The following is a 24,325-nucleotide window of genomic DNA, read 5'->3' as shown; positions in this document are numbered from 1 at the left end:
CCACAGATGAAGAGCGAGAGGCCCGGATGAGTGGAATGGCTTGGCTGGATCCCTCAATACAACAGGCAGGCTGGTGGGAGCCACCAGGCACTGCATGAGTCCAGGGCATGGGGGTCAAAGGGTGGGGAGGCAGCTTGGAGTTGAGGCATGAACAGGGTTGAGCCTGTTCCAATACTAAGGGGCTCAGGGTCCTTGGAAAATCGCATTATCTCTTTTGGCCTCAACCCTGCCTATCTCACAGAACTGGGGTGACATCCAACAAGACAACACGAGGAAAAAGCCCTAAAAAGACTGCTAATCACCTTTCAAATGTTTGTTTCTCCTGTTCCCTGTTAGAGCAGTTGTCCAAGTTAGCAAAAGACATTGACATTGACACAGACATTGAAACCCAAGACAGGCTCAGTGCTCTGCTTTATGAATCCTGCAAATGACACACGTCATGGCTGCCACTCCTCAGGGTCACAGCAGTTGGGAGGCTCTCCTGACCCTCCAGATGCAGTAGTAAGGTGATATGCTCTACTTGGCCTGTGCTGGGCTAGGGCCAGGGCACACAGAGGCACAAACTTGTGGTCCTGCCTCCTGGGAGGGACCTTGGTTTGAAAGGCATCCAGGGTGACTATCCATCTGGCTTTCCTGGGGCTGAAAGGGTTCCTGGACTCAGGACTTCAGTTCTAAAACTGAGAAAGTGCTGGAAAGAAAACCCCAGAAGCAGCTGGCCTGGAAGAATAGATAATGACCTGCCCAAGGTTCAGTTTTGGCACCAGCAGAACACGTCTGCAGGGCTGGTACTGCCTAAAGATGTGTTACAGGCTCTGAAGCAGCCAATACCTGCTGCTGCTTCTCCCACAGGTCCAGGAACCAAGGGGTGGATGTGGGAGGGGCTCCTCGCAGTGCACATCCTTGCCAAGTGTTTGCTTCCCACCCCTGCCACCATTGGAGATCCAATGGTTTGAAAGTCTTACTCTTAGTCCCCAGGTAGGAAATGATTCCCCAGAGCACAGAACTAGAGTTCCACTGAATCTGTTGAGACCAACATCTGGGCACCTTGGAATCCTCATGCACCTGAGCCAACAGGCAAAGAAGGGGGCCCTCACTGTCCAGGAGTTCCATCCTGATTACCAAGGGGTTGTGCTTCACACAGAGGGCAGGCAGGATGGGTCTAGAAGCCCAGGGAGTCCCCAGGGTGCCTCTTAGTACCTCCTGTCTAATCACAGAGTCAAAGAGAAGGTCCAACAACTACAGGCTGGATACGGACCTTCCCAAATAGAGCTTTGAACGACCCCACCAGGTAAAGAACCCAGTAGGTATAGACAGTGGGCAAAGGAGGCCCAAAATGGTTGCTGAGTGCAGCAAGTTCTAGTTGCTAACAGGTCTCAAGACTAGTTACAGAAATGAAAACTAGCTGCTAAGGCACATATTCTTGTTTGGTGTGTGCAGGTTTACTATTTTTCCTTCTCCTTTCCATATTTTTTTTTCAATTTTTTAAAATTTTATTCATTTTTGAGAGAGAAAGAGAGAGAGCAAGCAGGGGAGGGGCAGAGAGGGAGGGAGAGAGAGAATCACAAGCAGCCTCCACACTGTCAGCATGGAGCCTGATGTGGGGCTCGAACTCACAAACATGAAATCAGGACCTGAGCCGAAACCAAGAGTTGGACATTTAACCAACTGAGCCACCCAGGCATCCTGCTCCTTCCCTTATTTAAAAAAAAATTTGGTAAGCTTCTTACTGAACTCTAATATAAATACAGAAAATACACAAATCATTGTGTACAGCCAGGAGCACACAAGTGAACCCATCTGAGCAACAGCACCCAGATCAAGAAACAGAACATGGCCAGTACCCCAAGTGCTTCCCCTGTGCCCCTCCAAGGCTTACTCCACCCAGAGAAACCACCCTATTTCCTAACATGGTATTGTTGTTTTGCCTATTTTGAACTTCATATGCATGGACTCATACTATCTGTTCTCTAACTTAGGGCCTGGCTTCCTTCATTCAACTCTATGTGGAGAAGGTTCATCTATGCTGTGAGGTCGTAGATGGTTCACGCCCATTGCTGTGAAGTTTCCTTTGGTGAAGGTACATTTATTTATCTATTCTACCATTGTTGGATATTTGGGCTGTTTCTGGTGTTGGGTTATTACCAAGTACTGCTTACGTGTCTTTTGGTAACATGTACATGCAGTTCTCTTGACTATGTTCCTAGGAGTGAACTGTTGGGCCACAGATGTGTATACGTGCAGCTTGAGTAATACACCTGTTGTCTAAAGTAATCACACCAAGTCACACCCCTCTGCCCCCTGCCCCAAGCAGTGTTTGGGAGCTCTGCTTTCTCCACACCCTCAGAGGCACTCAGGATTCTGTCTTTTTCAGTTTAGTCTTTCTGATGGGTAAGTGGTGGTATAGCACTGCAACTTTTTCTTCTTCCTTTCCTCCCTCCATCCCTGTCTCCCTTCCTTCCTTTCTTTGACAAATTTATTAAGATACATTGCTTCCATTTGAAGTGTACAACCCAGTGGGTTTTACCATATTCACTGAAATGTGCAACCATCACCATGATCAATTCTAGAATGTTTTCATCATCCTCAGAAGAATCCTCTTATCTTTTAACTATGACCCCAACACCCTGTTTGGTACAGCCCCTGGAAACTACTTAACTATTCTGTCTGTATTAGATTTGCCTATTCTGGACTTCTCATATAAATGAAATTGTGTAACATAGTCTTTGTGTCTGGCTTTTTTCAGCGGGCACAATGCTTTCAAGGTTCATCCATGTTGTAGCGTGCATCAGGACTTCATTCCTTCTTATGGTCAAATAATAGCCTACAGTATGGATATCCCACATTTCACTTTTCCATTCACCATTTGAAGAATATTTGGGTTGTTTCTACTTTCTGAATATTAACAATAATGCTGAGGGGCACCTGGGTAGCTCAGGTATGCATCCTACTCTTGATTTCAGCTCAGGTCATGATCTCACAGTTGTGAGATTGAGCTCTGTGTCAGTCTCCGTGCTGAGTGTGGAGCTTGCTTAAGATTCTCTCTCTCCCTTTCTCAGCCCTTCCCTCACTTGCGTTTTTCTCTCTTTCTTAAGGAAAAAAATTAAATTAAATAAAAGAAGAATAATGTTGATATGAACATTCATGCATAAGTTTTTGTGTAAACATATATTTTCATTTCTCTTGGGTCTGTACTTAGGAATGGAATTGCTGGACTATATGATAACTATATTTCACCTTTGAGGGATTTCCAGATTGCTTTCCTAAGCTCATCATTTAATAATATTCCTTCCTCTGATGACTCTACTGTACTTGGGTTCCTTATTATCTGTAGTCTCACCATAATTTGTTCACAATACCTATCTTTTTGGTTATAGACATCCTAATATATGGGAAGTGGTATCTCAATGTGGTTTCGATACATTGTAGTTTTAGTTGGTGTTTCCTTTATGACTAATAAGGTTGAACACCTCATGTATTTATAGGCAACTAGAACATGCTCTTTTGTGAAGCACCCACTCAAACCTTTAATCATTTTTTTCTGTTTGATTATCTGCCATCTTCTTATTGATTTCCAGGAGATCTTTATATATTCTAGATTTGAGTCCTTTGTCAAATACATGTGTTGCAAATATCTTCTCCCTGTTGTAGCTTGTATTTTTACTCTCTTAATGGAATCTTTTGAATGTAAGTTCTTAATTTTAATTTTCAGTTAATTCAATTTTTCTTCTTCTCCCTCTGTTACTCATTTTCCTCTTCCTCTTTTTCTCCCTCTTTGTCTTCATCTGCCTGTTTGTAATCTCTTTTGGGACGTCATAAGCCATCCCTATATTCTTTGTGGACATCAATTTTACCATAATGGTTGAGAGCAGTGCAACTGCTTGTCCCAAAGTCTAACCTTCAACAGTGCTCCCTCCCAAAGCAATCCCTGGGATATGTTTGAGTAATTGTAAGGCCACCACATATCACGGATCACAGGTATCCTTTTTCCCACTGGCAAAGAGCTCATTTCTGCATTCATGCTCGAACAGGTGAACAACCGCATCACGGAGACCCAACTGGGAAGGCTTGTTTCCTAAATAAGTACTGAATCAGTCTAGGTCCAGTCAGGAAAGCAGAAACCACTTTAGGTTTTTCACACAGAGGGGATTCATACAAAGAACTGGATACAGAGGTGTTGGAAGGATGCAAGAGTGAAAGGGAGAGGGATAGAGGACTAAAGGAAGCAGGGGTGGTACCTAGAGATAAGAAACACAAGCACCTCTGGGCTAGAGCCCAGAGCTTGCACTTTCTGCTGCCCTGTGAGAGAAGCTGGCACTGTGGGATAAATTGGTACTGTGAGAGAAGCTGGCAGTTTGGGAGAAGCTGGCACTGAGGGAAAAATTGGTACTGTGGGAGAAGTTGGCACTGTGGGAGAAGCTGGTGCTGTTGAAGAAGCTGGTGCTATGGGAGAAGCTGAGATTGCTGACTCTGGATCTGGAAGGGAGCACCTTCTAGGCCAGGACTGTAACTTCATTTTTATTTTTAGTATTTTGAAGATTTTTTAATAAGTGATCTCTACACCCAAGGAGGGGCTCAAACTCACAACGCTGAGATCAAGAGTCACATGCTCTACCAACTGAGGCAGCCAAGCACCCCTGGGGCTGCAATTTCTGATAAAGGTGCTCCCTCTGCCAGAGCTGCTGAAGTCTATAATCACCCAGTCCCTGCTGCTACAACTGCCATCCTATCAGAGCAGACACTTCTTTCTCCCTCCTGCCTTCTGAGCTCCTGCTGTGCCTCCTATATAGATCCTATAGCAGAAACTAACACAGAAACAGTGGGCACAGAGCCTGGAAAATCAGATGACCCCCAGAACAGAGCTCAAGAGGGCAGTGTGTGCTGGGACCATGGATACTAGGCCACCTCAATCCACCTGGCTGTAGCTCCCACTGGTCTTCTCTCAGCAGTGCTGCTGGGACATTGCATTTCTTTACTTGGCTGCCTCCTGCTCACACATCATGTGTGGTCCACAGGCCACGCTCTAGGGGAGACTTTGCAAAGCCCACAGGTGCTTCACTGTCTCAGGCTGCTGGTTTCTGCACATCTTCCTCACTAGGGGTGAGTCTCCTGAGAGCAGACAACATATCTGATTTAGGTCCAGGTCATGAACCCAGTGCATGAGTAAATGAAGAATGAAGGAATAAAGGGATGACAGGCCTGCCCTCTGGTAAACTATAGAGAGTAGTTTGAAGGGCTTTTTCTCTGGACATACCCTTTCCATGCTTCCAAGACCCTAGAGCTTACCTGTCCCCTAGTGTCCATGTCTGGACCCCACCCATGGTGTTTAAGGAAATGTAATTGGCACAATGTTGTCAGGGCCACATTCCAATACATTGCAGCATAACACAGTTGGCTATTTATATCCAAGGCTATTTATAGAGAGTTTATGGGAAAATAGTTATGTGTTTGAACAAATTTGGAAATTTTGGCTTTAAACAGATTAAACATGATTCTTTACTATAGCACTTCTCAGATCCTTAATTCATTAATGTGATGCTCCAGGAAGAGGACATACTGGCCAAGTTCCCCAAACTTGTGTAGCCACAAAGATCTTCCTTTTTTAGAAACACCAAGAAGAGTTTGGTAATTGGTAAAATAATACTTTGAATATATTTATCTATTTTGAATAGGCTATACACACAATACAAAATCAGTAGACACAAACAGGTGCTCAGGAAAAATGTGCCTTTCTCTCCCACCAGCACTCCTATTCTCCACCCCAGAGGCAACCACCATCAGCAACTTCAAGAGTTTCCTCCCAGAAATGAGGCATGGTTAGTCACCCAAGGAAGGGGGCTCCAAGAGGGCTGTGGGTGTGCCAGATGTCCCCCAACTCCCCCATTACTGATGATGAGCTTGCTATGGTGGCCACCCCTGCTCTGGCTCTGTCCAGGTTGGACACTCACTGCAGCTCTTCACCTGCATTTCCAGGACCTGCACGTGTTTCCCTGTGCTCTGTTACAAGAGGGTCCTGTGCCCCAGGCAGAAGTCAGAGAGAACATGGCTTCCCTAGGCATGGCTCTTTCTTGTCTACTTTTCACTGTAGCCAGTTGGAATGCCTTCTGGGATGAAAAATATCAGGGAGCACCTGTGTGGCTCAGTCAGCATCCAACTCCTGATTTCGGTTCAGGTCATGATCTCATGGTTTGTGGGATCGAGCCCCTTGTTGGAGATTCTCTCTCCCTCTCCCTCTGCCTTCCTCCACTTACATGTGCGTGCTCTCTCTCTCTCTCTCTTTCTCTCTCTCTCAATTAATAAGTAAACTTTTAAAATATCAGGAACATGGGGAGCCTAGGAGGCTCAGTCATTTAAGCATGCAACTTCAGTTCAGGTCATGATCTCACTGTTTGTGAGTTCAAGCCCTGCGTCAGGCTCTGTGCTGATAGCTCCGAGCCTGGAGCCTTCTTCAGATTCTGTGTCTCCCTCTCTCTCTGCCCCTCTCCCGCTCACACTCTGTCTCTCAAAAAATGAATAAACGTTAAAAACAATTTTTAAAAAATATCAGGAACAGCCTTAGGTTGTAGTTTTGAGTGGCCTTGGGATCTCTTTGTCTTTTGGCAGGAGGAATATCTTAGTAGATATCCCACAGTCTACTTGAGGTGTTGCAGTATGCTGTTGACCAGAAGAGTTACCCCATATTCTCCCTTCTAGTCCCCAGACTTTCCCTGGAGGGGGTGGGAGGGACACCAAGCAGATAATAACAGCAAATGATAAAGAAGGGGGAATGGAATGGCTGCATTAGTATTTGTTGCTGTGTAACCAATCAGCGCCAAGCCTGGCTGCTTAAATCAATGCACATTTATTATCTTCTACAGTTTCCAGGGTCAGAAATCTGCGCAATTGTGGTTCCACTTCTCTCCAAGATGTTGTCAAGATGTCAACCAGGGCTGCTGCCATGAAAAGGCTTGACTGGGGCTGGAGGGTCTGCTGCCAAGGTTACACACGTGATCGTTGACTGGAGGCCTCAGTTCTCACCATGTGTACTTCTCCATGGGGCTGTCAAGTGTCTTCCTGCTATGGCAGCTGGCTTCATCCAGAGCAAATGATCCAAGAGAGACTAAGCAAAGAGGAAGCCACAGTGCTTTTTATGGCCTGGTCTCCAGAGTCATACACAGTCACTTCTTCTACATTCTATTTGTTAGCAGCAGGTCGCTAGGCACAGTCCACACTCAAGGAAAGAGGACTCAGGCTCTGTAGTCTAATAGGAAGAATAGAAAAGAATTTGTGGACATATTTTAGATATGTCTTCAGCAGAGGATAAGGATGGAGCACAGGGCCAGGGAACAGCTGACGTCTCCTGATCCATTACTAATAATCCCTGTCATCTTGGGCAAGTCACTTACTTTCTGGGTTTCATTCTTTCTCAGTCAATTTGGAGATGGTGATATCATATTCTATTGCAGACCCAGTGGCTCAATGTGACAGGGAGGCAGAGAGCAACAATATCAAGGGTGTTGGCTTTGGAGTCAAATCCCTGCTTCACCACTTCCTCTCTCTGAGCCTCAGTTTCCTACAGTATATCATTACCTGCCTCCCCGGGATTGTGGCAAAATGAACTGAGGCACATATGTGTCGTTTATCTGAGCCTAAACTGAGCACATCTGGAGGCATCTACTTGCTGGAGAAGCCAAGAGGTGTGGGAAGACTCTGCATGTAATTCAACCAATGAAGAGCAAGTTGCAGGAAAAGGTTCCTACCCTCCATCACCTGCAGGTTCTGTGGCCCATATGAAGCTGACCTCCATCTTCATTGTTTTCCACAGCTGGGCTACATTCTGGAGACATGTCCAAGATTTTGCATCTAGAAGAAGTACTCATCCACTCCTGTGATTAAAGCTACCACCCCAGACCAAAACCAAGAGCATCTTTCATGCATCATGATCCCCGCTGCTTAGTGTTATGTGTTATAGGGCATATGACCTAGCTCAAGCCCTAGTGGCTTGGGGACTATGGAAGCCACATTTAGAGAGCACATACAAACTGAGGTTCCACCTTTGAGGAGAATGCTCAATCAAGGCTGGACGCCCCAAGCCTAAGAATCAATGTTCTGTGGCATTTTGTAAAGTCTGAAAAACTTGTTAATAAAATACCAACTGGAAATCAATTTTTAACCCAGCCTTTCTAAGCACCCAATTCCCTAAGCCTTTAGAATTCTTTCTGGAAGGGGAATAGATGTCAGTGGCAAGAAGTTCTTCCAAAAACTAGAAGCTTGCTTCTCTGACAGTCAGCTCTTGGTCTGGAGGCTTGCTGTGAAGCAGATTTGGGAACACAGGGTGTGGGTTCATTACTGCTGGAGACTAGAAATGTGTGCAAGATGCTTCTCTTATGGATGTGCAACTGTGCTCACAGCTCCTTACAAGAATTCCCACCAGAAAGGCTGGGCCCTCTTTGAACCTCACAGACCCTGATTTTTTTACCTTCTCATGGAAAGCAGTTGGCTTCAAAGTGTGGCTTATCAATTGCACTAAGCCAGATATTCTGAGGTCTGTGTGACCCCTCCCAGACCAAGCAGCACACCTCCTGTGAGGGAGATGGACATGGAACAGCCTGAAAATCCCTCTCCGCTTTGAAAACATGCCCGTTTGCTTTTACTATTTTTAAAACAGAATAGAGAGAAACCCACATCTCAGGGCCCCATTGAGCTCAAGGCTTGAAGTCGTCTGTCACCATGGGGTGCAACATCTGCCCAGATGAAGCTGTAAGAGGTGGGACACTCTTCTCACTTAGGACCCCAAGGCACAGTGTGGGTACAGGCAGACCCTATGCCAGTTGGCCCCAGGCTGCACGAGTGGCACTGGTCCTGAGCATGGGATGGAGCTGAGGGTTGGAGAGTCCCACCTTCATGCAGAAAGCAGGACAGCATGGCCTGGATCTAGGTGGTACTGGCAAACCAGTGGTTACAGGAAAATAGGGAAAACCATCGACTGGTGCCTGCTTCTTGGCATCCTCTGATTTCTGTCTCACTGGATGAGCAGAGCCCATCCAGCCCACTGGATGAGCAGACCCAAGAGCCCCCCTGTAGGTACAGGCTTGGCTAAAATCATAGGTAACGAAGCATTAGCATCCAAATGAGACATGTTGGGTTCAACATCCCAACCACAGAGCCCCCGGTAAAATTGTAGAAGGGAAAACACTGGGCTGGGCTCTGCTGGATTTCAGAACCACAGCCATTCAGAGGGTGGGCCGGCCACACAAGACCTTCCACCAGGGGGCAGAAGAGCAAAGCTGAAAGATTGAGGCACCATTGGTTGGACCAAGACTGTGCAAGACCAATTTAAGGCCAGAAAACTTCAAACACCTTGGGTTGCAGGGCCTGATGGTACTGAGAACGAATCAGAGTTAGGAAGCAGAAGAAAGCATATGCCTGCCTCTGGAACAAGATAAAATACGGCAACCCAGCTCAGAGTTGGCAATGCCACCTTGGGATGGGGATGAAAACAGGTTGCAGGTGTTCCCTGGTTTCTTAATATCAGACTCCTCATGTGGGAGGGCAAGAACTATATACCCAATCAGAGGCCTCCCAGAAGAATTTCCTTCTGACCTGGCTAGTAGGTCACAGAGCACACATCTGTGATTGCTTTACTGAATCTAGAATTCTGTAGACTCCAACATGAGTGGAGCAAATTGAGGGATCATCCCTGACCTGCCACGACTTGGGGGAAAGGTAGTTTAGACAGCTTTGGTTGTTGTGTGGGTTATCAATTGCTGCATAACAAACCTCCTCAAAGCAGTGACATAAAATAAAGAATATCAGATATTTTGCTGCTGAATCTGGGAGAGGATTAGGCTCAGCCAGGCATTATGAGGCTTCTGCCACTCACTGCCTGTGTGCACACTAAATATTCCAGTTTTTCTAGACAGGCTAGAGAAACAATTTTTTAAAAAGTTGAAATCTTCTAATTTTTAACTAATTCAAAAACTGCAAATTCCAACCCAGGGATAGCCAGGTTGTGCCTCTGCCTGGCATTGCAAGGTCAATTTGGAATGGCCCAGGCAGGAAAAGCATTCAGTACACTGGTGCCTTGTCTAACTAAGGTGTTCAGGGCCAGACAAGGGTGACGGATGGGATGGTAAAGGAGTAAGGTAAAAGGCCTTCCCAGAGAAGCAAGGCAAAGCATGTAGACAACAAATGAGGGGATAGGGTGGCAGCTGAGGGTGACCACAGTGCACAGAAGCTTTCTGCCCTCCACTCTCTTATTTTTCCTCTGAAGACCCACTCTTTGGCATCTTCCCCAGAAAAGTGCACCTTCATGAAAGATCCTAAAGCCAAACCACATTGAAGTGTAAGTAGCTGCTGAAGCTTAACATAACTCTCCCACCCAGGGACAGTTGTCCTTTACCAGGACCAAAAGCTGTGGAGTCAAACTGCAAAAATTTCATAGTAACATTTTGAACTGAAAGGTGGGTGTCAGGTAGGGTATGAGGCGATGGTCTTAACCAAGCGTGTGAATTTATCATCATCATTATCACAATCATCACAATCACTAACACCATCATTACCCCCACCATCATCACCATCATCCATTATCATCACCATTATGATCACCACCATCATCATCATCATCACCATCACCACCATTATCACTACCACCATAATCACCGTCACCATCATCATCATCATCACTGCCATCATCATCACCATCACCCCACCTCTGTCGTCACCACCACATCACCATCATCCATCATCATCACCGTTATGATTACTATCATCATCCTCACCATCACCACCATCATAACTACCATCATCATCATCACCACTCCCCTCATCATCATCATTACCACCACAGTTGCCATCACCATCATCACTGCCATCATCATCACCATCGTCACCATTATCATCATCATCCCATAATAACAATATCTCATCTTAGCCACAAGTGAAAGGACATTTCCTGCTTCTGCTGTATCTACCATTCTCTATGGCTCAAGAGAGCATTCATGATCCCAAATAGCCTCTGCAAGGCCCACCGTATCAGCTACGTGATGAAAGGCTCAGAGAGAGACACCAGAGTGTGAGTCAAGCCTGTCCATACTGGCCCAAGCATCTGCTATGTGCCAGGCCAGGGGTAAGCTCTGCACGCTTCCTCATGAAGCCCCTGGCTGAGTTCCTAAAGCCAATCCCCATTTCTTCACTTATTGCTTTGCTATCTGTAGGACTCCGCCTTCTGCCTCCACCTTGCTCTGCCTGATCCTCCCATTTCTCAGCTTCTCTCTCAGCAACTGCCTTAGTAGATGTCCAAAACATTTTCACTAAACAAGTGAATGTCCATTGCATATGTGTGTGTCTCCCATAGGGCAGGCATTAGGCAGCTGTCTGGCCACCAGTCTTTCTTCTCTCAGCCCAGTGGTGCCATCATTGGTCCCCTTCATTATGGCAAGGGTCAAAGGTACATATGACACATGTAAGGCAATTCCATGAAGGAGCCTATCCATGGCACCCTTCAGAGGGGGCCATGGTATGAGGCCACATTGTACGTTGTAGATTATCAAGTTCAACAAAACCCAAACAGGTTCGGTGTTTTCACCTGTAGAATGAGTTGTTTGGATTTTTAAATGCAGTTACACATTTAAAATTTATGTTTATTCTCGACAAAGTGGTAGACAGTGGAAGTCATATTTTCTCTTTCAGTGTGGTAGTAGGGAACCCCAGGCTCTCGAGGGAGAAATAAGACACACTCTCATTCCCATTTTCCTGATGACCTGCCATAAGATCTTGGAGTAGCCTTGAGCTTTCCCAGAGCACAGATTTCTCAGGTTCACAATGAGGAGGTTGCATGGAAAGCATCTAGTGTTCCTCTGAGATGCAAGGCAGCATCACTATCATTTGACACTTCCCCAGCAAAGGCTGCAATGCTGTGGGTTGGTGGCATTTTAAGGATTTGCAGTACAGATATTCCTTCACTAAATTGCAGTGGATGCAGCCCCCAAACTGGGCAGTGGCTATGGAGTCCACCTTGAGATGAGGGAGCAAAGGGCAAGTATTCATAGAAGTCATCATTGCTAACCTAGCAAATCTTCTTTGACATATGTGGGATGAGTACTGATAAGTCATATAACTTTACAACTTACCAAAATTGTTACATATATCTTACGAGAACAAGGTAAGATAGATATGAAGGCAATATTCACTTTGCAAATGAAAAAAAAAAGAGACCTTCCGAAAAATTAAAGGCCACCCTGAGACTACACAGATAATTATGGTACAGCTGGATCCCTAGTTCTGTTTTCTTGTGATACAGGCAGTCATCAAGAATGGGAAGGTCAGCGGCGACTGGAAGATATTCTTTAACTCCTTACTCTGACCTACCTCTGGTCCTAAAACCACATTCTCTAGAATGCACTTTTTTCCCATTCCATGCAAAAGGGAGAATTCATTAAGGGCCATCAGTCCCTCACAACCTGCTGAGAATAAAATCTCTACATTGCATTTGACCATGACCAAGTAGTGAGGTTGCATAGGAAAGAGAGAAGGATGCTATTAAGGCATGAATCATTGTCCAAGAAGGGCCAGGTGGGTAGTCTCCTGCAGTAAACAGTAGAGCCAAGAAAGAAAGACACAAGACAAATTGCTCTTCAATATTCCTTGTACAAGAATACAGCAGAATTTTACAGTTTTATGGGATGAAATGTATGCCCCTTAAAGTTGATATGTTGAATTCCTAACACCCAGTACCACAGACTGTGACTATATTTGGATATAGGGACTTTAAAAATATAATTAAGGTAAAATGAGGCCATTAAGGTGGGCCCTAATCACATTTTACTGGTGTCCTTATAATAAGAGGAGATTAAGACACAGATAGGCATAGAAGGAAGACCATGTGAAGTTTTAGGAAGAGGGCAACAATCTACATGCTAAGGAGAGAGGCCTCAGCAGAAATCAGCCTTGCCAGCACCTGATCTTCAACTTCCAGCCTCCAGAACTGTGTGAGATTAAATTTCTAAGCTATCCAGATTTTTGGCATTTTGTTATGGCAACCCAAGCAAACTAATACACACATGAACAAAATTTGTCTCTTCTGGGGTGCCTGGGTGGCTCAGTCGGTTAGCATCCAACTTAAACTCAGTTCATGATCTTTCAGTTTGTGAGTTCAAGCCTCACGTCGGGCTCTATGCTGACAGCTCAGAGCCTGAAGCCTGCTTCAATTCTCTGTCTCCTTCTCTCCCTACCTCTCCCTTGCTTGTTCTCTCTCTCTCTCTCTCTCTCTCTCTCTCTCTTTCTCTCTCTCTCTCTCAAAAATAAACATTAAAAAAAAGTCTTTCTGATTAACTCGGCAACATAAGACACTGAACTTCCATTGTTGTCATGGATGCCAGGGAGCTCAGAGCCAAGTGATAGATTATAGTGACCATATTGCCTAGAGTGAGTCCACACATTTTGGAGACATGTGCCCTGCCCAGTAAAACCAACTGAGCAACACTCAGGAGTGAGGGTGTGATGAATCTGTTATGGGTTGGAATGATCTCATTTCAGAATTGGTTGTACCATAACTCAGAACTCTTAAAGTCATTTTGCCTAACCTGTGCTTCATTTACTGACCCAATACAGAACTCCAGTCTGCAGCCTACCCTGTTCCACGTGCTGATAACTGGCCGACTTCATCTGTAACCAAAATTAAAGAGGGTGTACCTGGAGGTCCCTCATGGAAGCATTCTTGGATCCCCTGATGAAGGAAACTCCTGGGGATGGTATGTGTCTGCTCTACATACATTCTAACCCAATAGCATGGGGTTGGTGAACTACAGGGCCAGCCTCTAGTTCAATCAGGATAAGAAGCACCCCCCTGCTACTCTGTTCCCCACCATGGGGTTCTTCCAAGGGTGCTGAGAAGGGTTTGACATCTTGTCCCATCCTTCTGCACCTTTTGGCTAGTCTCACATTGCAACAACAGGGCTTCACTCTCTTAGAGGAAGTCTGGGATGGTCTTACTGAATAGAAAATTTCCCCAAGAAGGGCCATACTCTCTAAGATATTGGCATTACCAACATGTGTATTCTCTGACAACAAATCTGAGGGAATAGCCTAATACCCCCTGCTCACATCCCTCTCATCCAGTGCCAGCTAAGGTACATTTGTCTTTACCTGGCCATGACCTAAAACTCCTCCTGTGTTGGCACGGAATCCCCCATGGTGGGAATTTGGTGGAATGTGACTTCTGAAGCCAAAGTACAAAGACCATCCTTCCTCACCTGTTCACCCACCCAGCAGGGCACAGGCCAGTAATCTGGGCTCAGGAACCAAATGTTTCTGCATGGAGCTTGGACTCACAATGAGAGGTGAGGTGGAGAAGAAATGTCCAGAATTTATGCACAGATGGGGCAGTGGGCTACTCTAGAAGTTAGCAGCAGCACCCTGACAGGTCATTCTGGTGGCACGGCTGTGAACATGCTTCCTGCTCCAATGCTCCCTTGGTTCCTGGATGTTTTCCAAGCTTGGCTCTGCAGCTTCATCTCCCAGTGTCTTTCTCGTAAAGGCCATTTCTGCTGAATTATTCCAGTTGGTTTGTATGGCCTGTCACCAGGCTCCAGGTATTGGTCTAGTGCCAAGAGGCAAGGTTGAGCTAGTTCCCAAGGAAAGCTGTCATGGTCTTAAAGGGCATTTGCCTCACGCAAGGACTGTGCAGCCTTCAAGCAATGGATGGGGGCCTGTATCTTCAATAAACGGGAGTAAAACCCTAGAGACCCCTGGAAGTGTTCAGGGGAATCTCAGGGCTCAAAGCCCTCAGGTTCAAACACCCCTATCCCAAGTATCATAACCCCAGCCCTTCCCTTAGACTCTCACTTTTGCTGGCCTGTTCAGGGAGGAGAGGAATTAAACACTAAGGAAACTCTTGAACTTGACTAACACATATTAACAGGAATGAGAGTGTGCCTAGAAGTTAATCCTGAAGGTGCTGGACCAAGGGGGGGGCAGTAAAATAAGCTGGATAAGAGAGATTTGTTGATATGAGGGCATTCAACCATAACAGAGTATAACACTGTGGAATGCACCCTAGGATGATTCCCTCTGGGATGGCTCTTGGTAGCTTGAAAAGAAGCAATAGCCCACTTTTAAAGAGAGCAGTGATGGAGAAGCAATGTCAGAACTTTCAAGCCAGAGGAAGGGTCAAAATACTCAGAGAAGTAACCTCCAAGGACTGGTCTACTCTGTGAGACTCCTTGGGGAGGCTGGAGGACACTTTCCAAGGTGATAAGGAATTTCTGGTGAGGGGAGCACTAATATTGTTGAGAAGCTCAGTGGTGACTGTCCTCTACAGGCCAGGGCTGAAAGCTAGGAAATGCCATCATAGAGCAGGGCTTCCAGGAGCAGTGAGGATAATAGAACCCTGGAATAGCAAGGGCTGACAGCAGTACTTAACTGCAACACGTGCTTTTTTGCAATGGGTGCAGTTCCCATAATTACCATAACAGATTGCAAGGTCAGAATGAGGGGGAGGGGGTAAGTGTTCTAATTTTCAGAGACACAGGGAATGGAGACGGTTTATAGAACAAGGTGTTCCTAGGGACCAAACAGACAGGCACTGCTTAATAAACATAATCAAAAGGGTTGGGAACGGATTCATAGCCAAATATCCAGCAGCTGATGAATGGATAGACAAACGTGGCATATCCATACAGTGGAGTAGTATTCAGCCATCAAAAGGGATGATGTACTGACACGTGCTGCAATATGGATGAACCTCAGAAACATCATGCTGAGGGAAAGATGCCAGTCACAAAAGGCCACATACTGTATGATTCCATTTGTATGCCCAGTATTCTAGCAAATACAGAGACAAGTAGATTAATAGTTGCTGGGGGGCTGGTGTAAGGGATGAATTGAGCCTGATTGCTAAGAGGTACAGGTTTCTTTCAGGATTATGGAAATGTTCTAGAATTAGATAGTGCTCCTGGTTATACAACCTTGTGCACATACTAAAAATCACAGAATTGTACACTTTAAAAAAATTTAATGTTTATTCTTTGAGAGAGATAGAGCACAAGTGGGGAAGGGGCAGAGAGAGAGGGAGGCACAGAATCCAAAGCACACTCCAGGCTCCGAGCTGTCAGCATGGAGCCCAACATGGGGCTTGAACCCATGAGCTCTGAGATCATGACCTGAGCCAAAATCAGACACTTAACCGACTGAGCCACCCAGGTGCCCCCAGAATTGTATACTGTAAAACAGTGAATGTAATGTGGATTGTACCTGAAAAAAAAAAAAAAAGATGTATTCACAGAAAACTATGGTAAGTCATACCCTTGGCCCATTTTCCAGACTTGAGCCAGGTTTCAGACCCAGAATTCATGGACTAAATAGGGGGATGAGCCCCACAAGGAAGAACTGTGCAACACTATGGTGAGTGTCATACAGCTGCAATTCTTCCATCTCTGAAAGAACCTGTGGGTGTTCTACTTGGGTAACCACACCTTGGAAAAGGGAATTAATCAGATTTTCAAGGGCAGTTGGATATGGTCAAAGCTGATAATGGTATTCAAAGTGCCACATGCCTCTCCTGTTAGGATGTCAGGTAACACATGTATTCCTGGCCTAGATCCATCTCACAGTGGCTAAGGATATCCATGTATTCATGGGCATTGGGGAATTGCTCCCCAGGTTATTCAGGAGACTGGAAGAGTTTCAAGGACAAGGAGGCCTGCGGAAGAGGTGTGTGGTTGGACTTAAGGAGTGGACACAGAGCATAAGGATCTCTGTAACCACCCAGGAGAGGCATAAAATACCAAGTGAACAGGAGAATTTGATCAACCTCCCATGCCCTCACCACCTGAGTGCTCATGCAGTGGAGGACGGAGACCAGAGGGAGCAGCCACACTGGTGGCTGTGCATGGCTCATTCTCAATTTTGACAGAATCCTTTATCATTACTCCCACTTTTTGCTCTTGATACTATAGAGAATGTGTAGTGATACTGAGCACCTTCTTGCATACCAGTTGGCTATGTGTATGTCTTCTTTAGAAAAATGTCTTTTCAGGTCCTTTGCCTATTTTTTTAAACTTTTTAAAAAGTGTTTATTTACTTGAGAGAGAGTGTGTGTCAGCAGGGGGAGAGGCACAGAGAGAGAGAGAGAGAGAGAGAGAGAGAGAATCCCAAGCAGGCTCCAGACCAACAGCACAGAGCCTGACACAGAACTCAAACTCATGAACAGTGAGACTATGACCTGAGACGAAACCAAGAGTCATATGCTCAACTGACTGAGCCACGCAAATGCTCTTTCTTTGCCTATTTTTAAAACTGAATTCATTTCTGTGCTGTTGAGTTATATGTGTCTATTTTACATATTAACGCCCTTCCATATATAGTTTGCCAGTATTTTATCCCATTTCATAGGTTGCCTTTTCCTTTAGTTGTTTTTTTGTTTTGTTTTTTTACTTGGCTGGAAACTTTTTTGTTATTTTATGTTTTTAGGTTTTTTTGTTTGTTTTAATTTATTTTTAAAATTCAACTTATTTAAACTAACAAAACAACAAAACAAAAATAGTTCACGTATTTCTCCTACCCTCTACAATTTGACTCTGTCAGTCACCTACCTGTTCTCTGTCACTGTGACCTTGGTTTGGTTTGTTTACTTTTATATTCCACATTATAAGAGAATTCAGTATTTGTCTTTGTCTGACTTATTTCACTGAATATAATGCCCTCAAGGTGCATCTACGTTGTCACAAATGATAAGACATGCCTTTTTATGACTAAATAATATTCCATTGTGTATATAGACCACATTTTCTTTCTTTATTCATCCACTGGTGGACACTTAGGTTGTTTCCACATCTTGGCTATTGTAAATAATGCTGCAAAGAACATGGGGGTGCAGATATCTTTTTGAGTTAATGTTTTCATTTTCTTTAGATGAATACCCAGAAGTGGAATTGCTGGATCATATGATACTTCTATTTGTAATTTTTTTTGAGGAAACTCCATACTATTTTCCATAATAACTGTATCATTCGCATTCCCACAAATAGCACATAAGGGTTCCCTTTTCTCTGCATCCTTGCCAATGCTTGTTATTTCTTTCTTCTTATTTTTTTTTATTTAAGAGAAAAAGAGAGAGAGAGAGAGAGCATGTACATGTACACACATGAATTGGGGAAGGGCAGAAGGAGAGAGAGTATCTTAAGCAGGCTCCATGCTCAGCATGGACCCCAACACAGGGCTCAGTCTCACAACTGTGAGATCATGACCTGCACTGAAATCAAGAGTTGGACACTCAATTGACGGAGCCACCCAGATGCCCCCCATGCTTATTATTTCTCATACTTTTGATAGCAGTCATTTTTAACAGGTGTGAGATGCTATTCATTGTGGTTTTGATTTGCATTTCCCTGATGATTAGTGATGTAGAACATCTTTTCATGTACTTGTTGGCCTTCCATATGTCTTCTTTAGAAAAATGTCTATTTGGGGGTGCCTGGGTGGCTCAGTCGGTTGAGCGTCCGACTTCGGTTCAGGTCATGATCTCTCAGTCTGTGAGTTCGAGCCCCACATCAGGCTCTGTGCTGACAGCTCAGAGCCTGGAGCCTGCTTCCAATTCTGTGTCTCCCTCTTTCTCTGCCCCCTCCCGCTCATGCTCTCTCTCTCTCTCTCTCTCTCTTTCTCTCTCTCTGTCAAAAATGAATAAACATTAAAAAAAATAAAAAAGAAGAATGTCTATTCAGATCTTCTGCCTATATTTTAGTCAAATTTTTTGCTAGTAAGCTATATGCATTCTTTATATTTTTTGAATATTAACCCTTTCTGATATACAACTTGCAAATATTTTCTCCCATTCAATAGGTTGTATTTTCATTCTGTTGATGGTTTCCTTTGCTGTGCAGGGTTTCCAGTCTGATGTAGTCCTACTTGTTTGTTTTTGCTTCTGTTTTCAGATTCAAAAAATTATTGCCAAGACCTATATCAAGGAGCTTACTGACTATGTTTTGTATGGAAGGTTTTTTTAAATTTTTTTTACAGTTATTTATTTTTGAGAGACAGAGAGAGAGGAGCACAAGTTGGGGAGGGGCAGAGAGAGAAGGAGACACAGAATCCGAAGCAGGCTTCAGGCTTCAAGCTATCAGCACAGAGCCTGATGTGAGGCTCGAACTCACAAACCGTGAGATCATGACCTGAGCCGAAGTCAGATGCTTAACTGATAGGGCCATCCAGGTGCCCCTTGTATGGGAGTTTTATGGTGTCAGGTCTTACATTCAAGTCTTTAGTCTGTTTTGAGTTAATTTTTGTGTATGGTATAAGAAAGTGGTCCAGTTTTATTCTCTTGCATGTAGCTGTCCAGTTTTCTTAACATGAGTTGTTTTTTCCCCACTATATATTCTTAGTTCCTTTGTTTTAGATTACTTGGTCATATAATTATGGTTTATTTCAGGGCTCTCTATTCTATTCCATTGATCTGTGAGTCTGTTTTTATGCCAATACCACACTGTTTTAATTACTGTGGCTTTGTAATATAGTTTGAAATCAGGCAGCATGATGCTTTCAGCTTTGTTCTTCTTTTTCTTTTTTTTTTAATTTTTTTAACATTTATTTATTTTTGAGACAGAGAGGGACAGAGCATGAGCAGGGAAGGAGCAGAGAGAGAGGGAGACACAGAATCTGAAACAGGCTCCAAGCTCTGAGCCGTCAGCACAGATCCCGACGCAGGGCTCAAACTCACGGACCACAAGATCATGACCTGAGCCGAAGTTGGACGCTTAACCAACTGAGCTACCCAGGTGCCCCTGTTCTTTTTCAAGATTGCTTTGGCTACTTGTGGTCTTTTATGTTTCCATACAAAGTTTAGGACTGTTTCTTTTATTTCTGTCAAAAATGCCATGCAATTTCATTAAGAATTGTATTGAATCTGTAGATTGCTTTGGGTAGTATGGACATTTTAAATATATTAATTCTTCCAATCCATCAGCACCATTTGTGTCTTTTAAATTTCATTTCATTAATGTCTTATAGTTTCCAATATATAAGTCTTTCACCTCCTTGGTTAAATTTATTCCTAGGTATTTTATTCTTTATGATGGAATCGTAAATTGTTTTCCTAGTTTCTCTCTCTGATAATTCATTATTAATGTGTAAAAATGCAGCAGACTATTGTGTGCAGCTTTACTGAATTCATGCATTAGTTCTAGTAGTTTTCTGATGAAGCCTTTATGGTTTTCTAGATATGTCATCCACAAATAGTGACAGTTTTACTTCTTCCTTTCACTTTGGATGCCTTTTGTTTCTTTTCCTTGCCTAATTGCTGTGGCTGGGACTTCCATTACTATGTTTTGTTTTGTTTTGTTTTGTTTAACATTTATTCATTTTTGAGAGACAAGAGAGCGAGTGGGGGAGGGAAGAGAGAGAGGGAGACACAGAATCCAAAGCAGTCTCCAGGCTCTGAGCTGTCAGCACAGAGCCCAACACGGGGCTCCAACTCACAGACTGTGAGATCATGACCTGAGCTGAAGTCAGACACTTAACTGACTGAGCTACCCCGGCACCCCTGATTTTTTTTTAGGTTTATTTATTTATTTTGAGAAAGAGCACACAGTGGGGGCTGGGCAGAGAGAGAGAGAGAGAGAGAGAGAGAGAGGAAATCTCCATCCAGCAAGCTCCACACTGTCAGTGTAGAGCCCAACACAGGGCTGAACTCACAAACCACGAGATCATGACTGGAGCCGAAATCAAGTCAGATGCTTAACTGACTGAGCCACCCACATGCCCCTCCAATACTATGTTTAAAAAAAGTGGTAAGAGTGGACATCTTTGTCTTGTTCCTGACCTTAGAGAAAACACTTCCAGGTTTCTACAATTGAGCATGATGTTAGCAGTGGGCTTGTCATATATGGTCTTAACTACATTGAGATACATTCCTTCTATATTTGCTTTGTTGAGAGTTTTTTTTTTACCATAAATGGATGTTAAATTTTGTCAAATGTCTTTTCTATGTCTATTGAGATGATTATGATTTTATCCTTCATTTTGTTAACGTGGTCTATCACATTGACTGGTTTAAAGATGTGAAACTATCCTTGCATCCCCGGAATAAATCCTACTTGTTTGTAGTGTATGATCTTTTTAATATATTGTTCAGTTCAGTTTGCTAATATTTTGTTCAGGATTTTTTACGTCTATGTTTATCAGGGATATTGGCCTGTAACTTTCTTTTCTTGTGGCATCCTTTTCTGGTTTTGGTATCAGGGTAATGCTGGCCTTGTAAATGAGTTTGGAAGAGTTTCCCCTTCTATTATTTTTTGGAAGAGTTAGAGAAGATTGGTATTAATTCTTCTTTGAATGTTTGGTAGAATTCACCAATGAAACCATCTGGTCCTGGACTTTTGTTTGTTGGGAAGTTTTTGATCACTGATTCAATCTCCTTACTGGTAGTCAGTCTGTTCAGATTTTCTACTTCATCGTGATTCAGTCTTGAGAGGTTGTATTTTTCTAGGAATTTATCCATTTCTTTCAGGTTGTCACTACTCTCATTCTTAAAAGATATTTTCCCTGAGTGGAAATATTAGCTCAGGCAATTTTCCTGTGAAATCCTTTTCTCAAAGTAAATCTTACGTAACAGTCCAACAAATAAGGCAGGGGGGGGGAGAAAAAGAGCTCTCCCGATTGAAGTAAGGGTGGGAGGTCCCAAACTCTTTTTGCTCAACCTACCGCCCACCCTAATCAACCTTAAGTGCCTCCTGGAAATGCTAGGAAAGACATGGTTACAAATAAACTTAAAAATCAACTTAATCAGCATTGCCTAGATCCTAAGGAAATCCAAAGGGAATCATTGGTTTTTATCCATCCTGTTCTGTTCAGGGAAAAGAGTCCATGAGTCTGATGCAGGGGGTCTTCTGGCTCCAAGAGGCCAGTGGTGCTGTGGGAGAATAGTTGAATTTTTCTGCCCATAGCAACCTCAGTGGGGCATAAACACTTGTGCAGGTTACACACTACTCAAAGCCTCCTGGACCAGGAGGCAAGTGAGTTCTGAAGTCCAGTACATGTCCTGCTCTCCTGACTGGGCCCCTGGGTTAGACGAAGTCACCTTTTTCTAATTTACACAAAGGTTCTATACAGGCCAACAGTGGCCCTATGATCAGCATGAAATGTTGTGATCAGTCTACTTGCCTTTCGGGGCTCAGTCTCCACATTCACTGGGCCTCTTTGTGACCCTGCAGACTTTACTGTAATTCTGACCCCAAGAAGAGGCACCCTGGATGGGGGACATGAGTTTTCAGACCCAGAAGGGAACTTCCCCATGGAAAAGAAGCAAATTGATGTCTGGCTTCTATAATTTAGCCCCTTACATGGGAGTGGGGGTGGGGGGAGAAAGAGGGGGGGAAGACAAAGGGAGAGAGGGAAGAAGGAGGGAGGGAGAGGGGGTTGCCTCCCTGGACCCTATAGGATTCCAGGAACTGAAGACCTGACCTTGGGCTCTGAGCCCTAAAATGCCTGGGAGGCTCTTGGGAGATACACTCAGCTTTCTCCATTCAAGACTTCCATCCCATCTTCCACTGTCCTTGTGACGAAGTTCAGGATGAAAACCAGCAACAAAGAACACGCTGCCAGTAAGGCTTAACGCTCCCTGTTGGTCTTCAGGCCTGTGGGGAGCAAGCAGGCCGTGGTGATGGGAAAACACACATTGTCTGGGGGCGTTGCGGATACAGTACAGATTATTTTTAGCAAATTGTTCTGACTTAGTGAAAAACCTGAAAGATAGTGTTGATAATCATCCTTATTTTAGTGCCACAGATGGCACTGCTAAAATTAGACACTTGTTTCTGGGTGATTCTGCTGTTCCTATAAGAAGACACCTTTCCTGGTGCAGAAATACATCACTGAAGGTTGTCTTTATTTTTTAATTTAGGGTTCAAGTTTTTACTCTTTACCCTTAAGTATTAAAAATATTTGTGAGAAAAAAATAAATTATTCACATGTCTCTCACACTAATATTAGCCTGAACATAAATGAGAGGTTTGGGCCTTCTTTTGTTCTCTGATCCTAGTGACAACCAGGAATTATCCCCTGCTGCCTGCCTTTCTCCTCAGAGGTACTTCCTGGGCCCTCAGCCAAGCCAGACTCCCTGTTATCTCATTTTACCCTACGCTTTCTCTCATATCAGTGTTTTTCACTTGTAATTGTATACTTATCTGTGAGACATTTGGACTAATGTCCATTCCCTCTCCTGGACCATAAGCTCCCCAGGGCAGAGACTAAGGCTCTTCTCTTCACTGCCCTGTCACCAGTACCTTGGATGAGGACATCAGTGAAGTGCAAGAATGAATGGGAAAGCCACTACCAGACATGGGTACCTGGGGAACCCACAGCTCCAGCTGTCTTCACTGTTCACCCACCCCTGGGAACTTTGTGCAGGTCAAGCCTTTGGCCACTATTGGGCCTATCTGTGTGTGCTTCAATTTTCTCACCCAACAAACAATAAAGCATGCCAAACTTATAGCAGAGAGATATTATGAAACTTTTAATAAGGAATGTGAATGAGATAAGGCTGGAAAGGGTGGTGTAGATGTGAGCTGATGGTGCTGTTATGAATATTAGGCTTGGGCAGGAGGAGAGAATTGGAATTCCACTAAAAGCATAGGTTCTTTGGGAATAGGTGTCTCCTTCACAGCCACAGCCAAAGACACAGACTTTCCCACACAGTAGGTGCCCAACCAGTGCATCCCATTACCACCTGTGGAAGCAGCCTCCATGATGGCCGCCAACAATCCCACCTCCTGGCATGCACACCCTTGTGTAGAATTCTTCCACACTGTACCAGGGACACATGGAACATGACAGAATGACAGTGTGACATTTCTGAGATTAGGTCATAAAAGGCACTGTGGCTTCCCTCTTGGTTGAGCTGTTTGTCTCTCTCTGTGTCTCTGTCTGTCTGTCTCTGCCTCTATCAGTCTGCAATCACTTGCTCTTAGAGAAGCCCTGTTATGAGCAACCATTTGGAGATGCCTGCGTGGTGAGGAACTGAAACCTCCCACCAACAGCCATGTGTGAATGAGCTGGAGAGCACATCTTCTAGCCCCCATAAAGCCTCCAGAGACCACCACCCTGGGCAGCAGCATGAATTCAACCTTGAAAGCCTTTGAACCACAATAGCCATCTGAGCAGTTCCCAGAAACTGTGTGCAATGGTGCATGTTTGTTATTTTAAGCTGTTCAGTTTTGCGGTTATTTGTGTAGCAATAGATAACTCATATTCCAGCCAGATACATCTCTGCCTCCTGGCTGTGCTGAGTCAGGGCTGGAAGTCCAGCCTCCCTCACAGTTGCATCCAGCAGCCTGCTCTTCATTCTTTCTTCTTGCCATCT

The sequence above is a fragment of the Felis catus genome, chromosome B3 (assembly GCF_018350175.1).
Source record: "Felis catus isolate Fca126 chromosome B3, F.catus_Fca126_mat1.0, whole genome shotgun sequence".
Lineage (NCBI taxonomy): Eukaryota > Metazoa > Chordata > Mammalia > Carnivora > Felidae > Felis > Felis catus.
The sequence above is the reverse complement of the archived record's forward strand: the minus strand, read 5'-3'. Positions refer to the sequence as shown.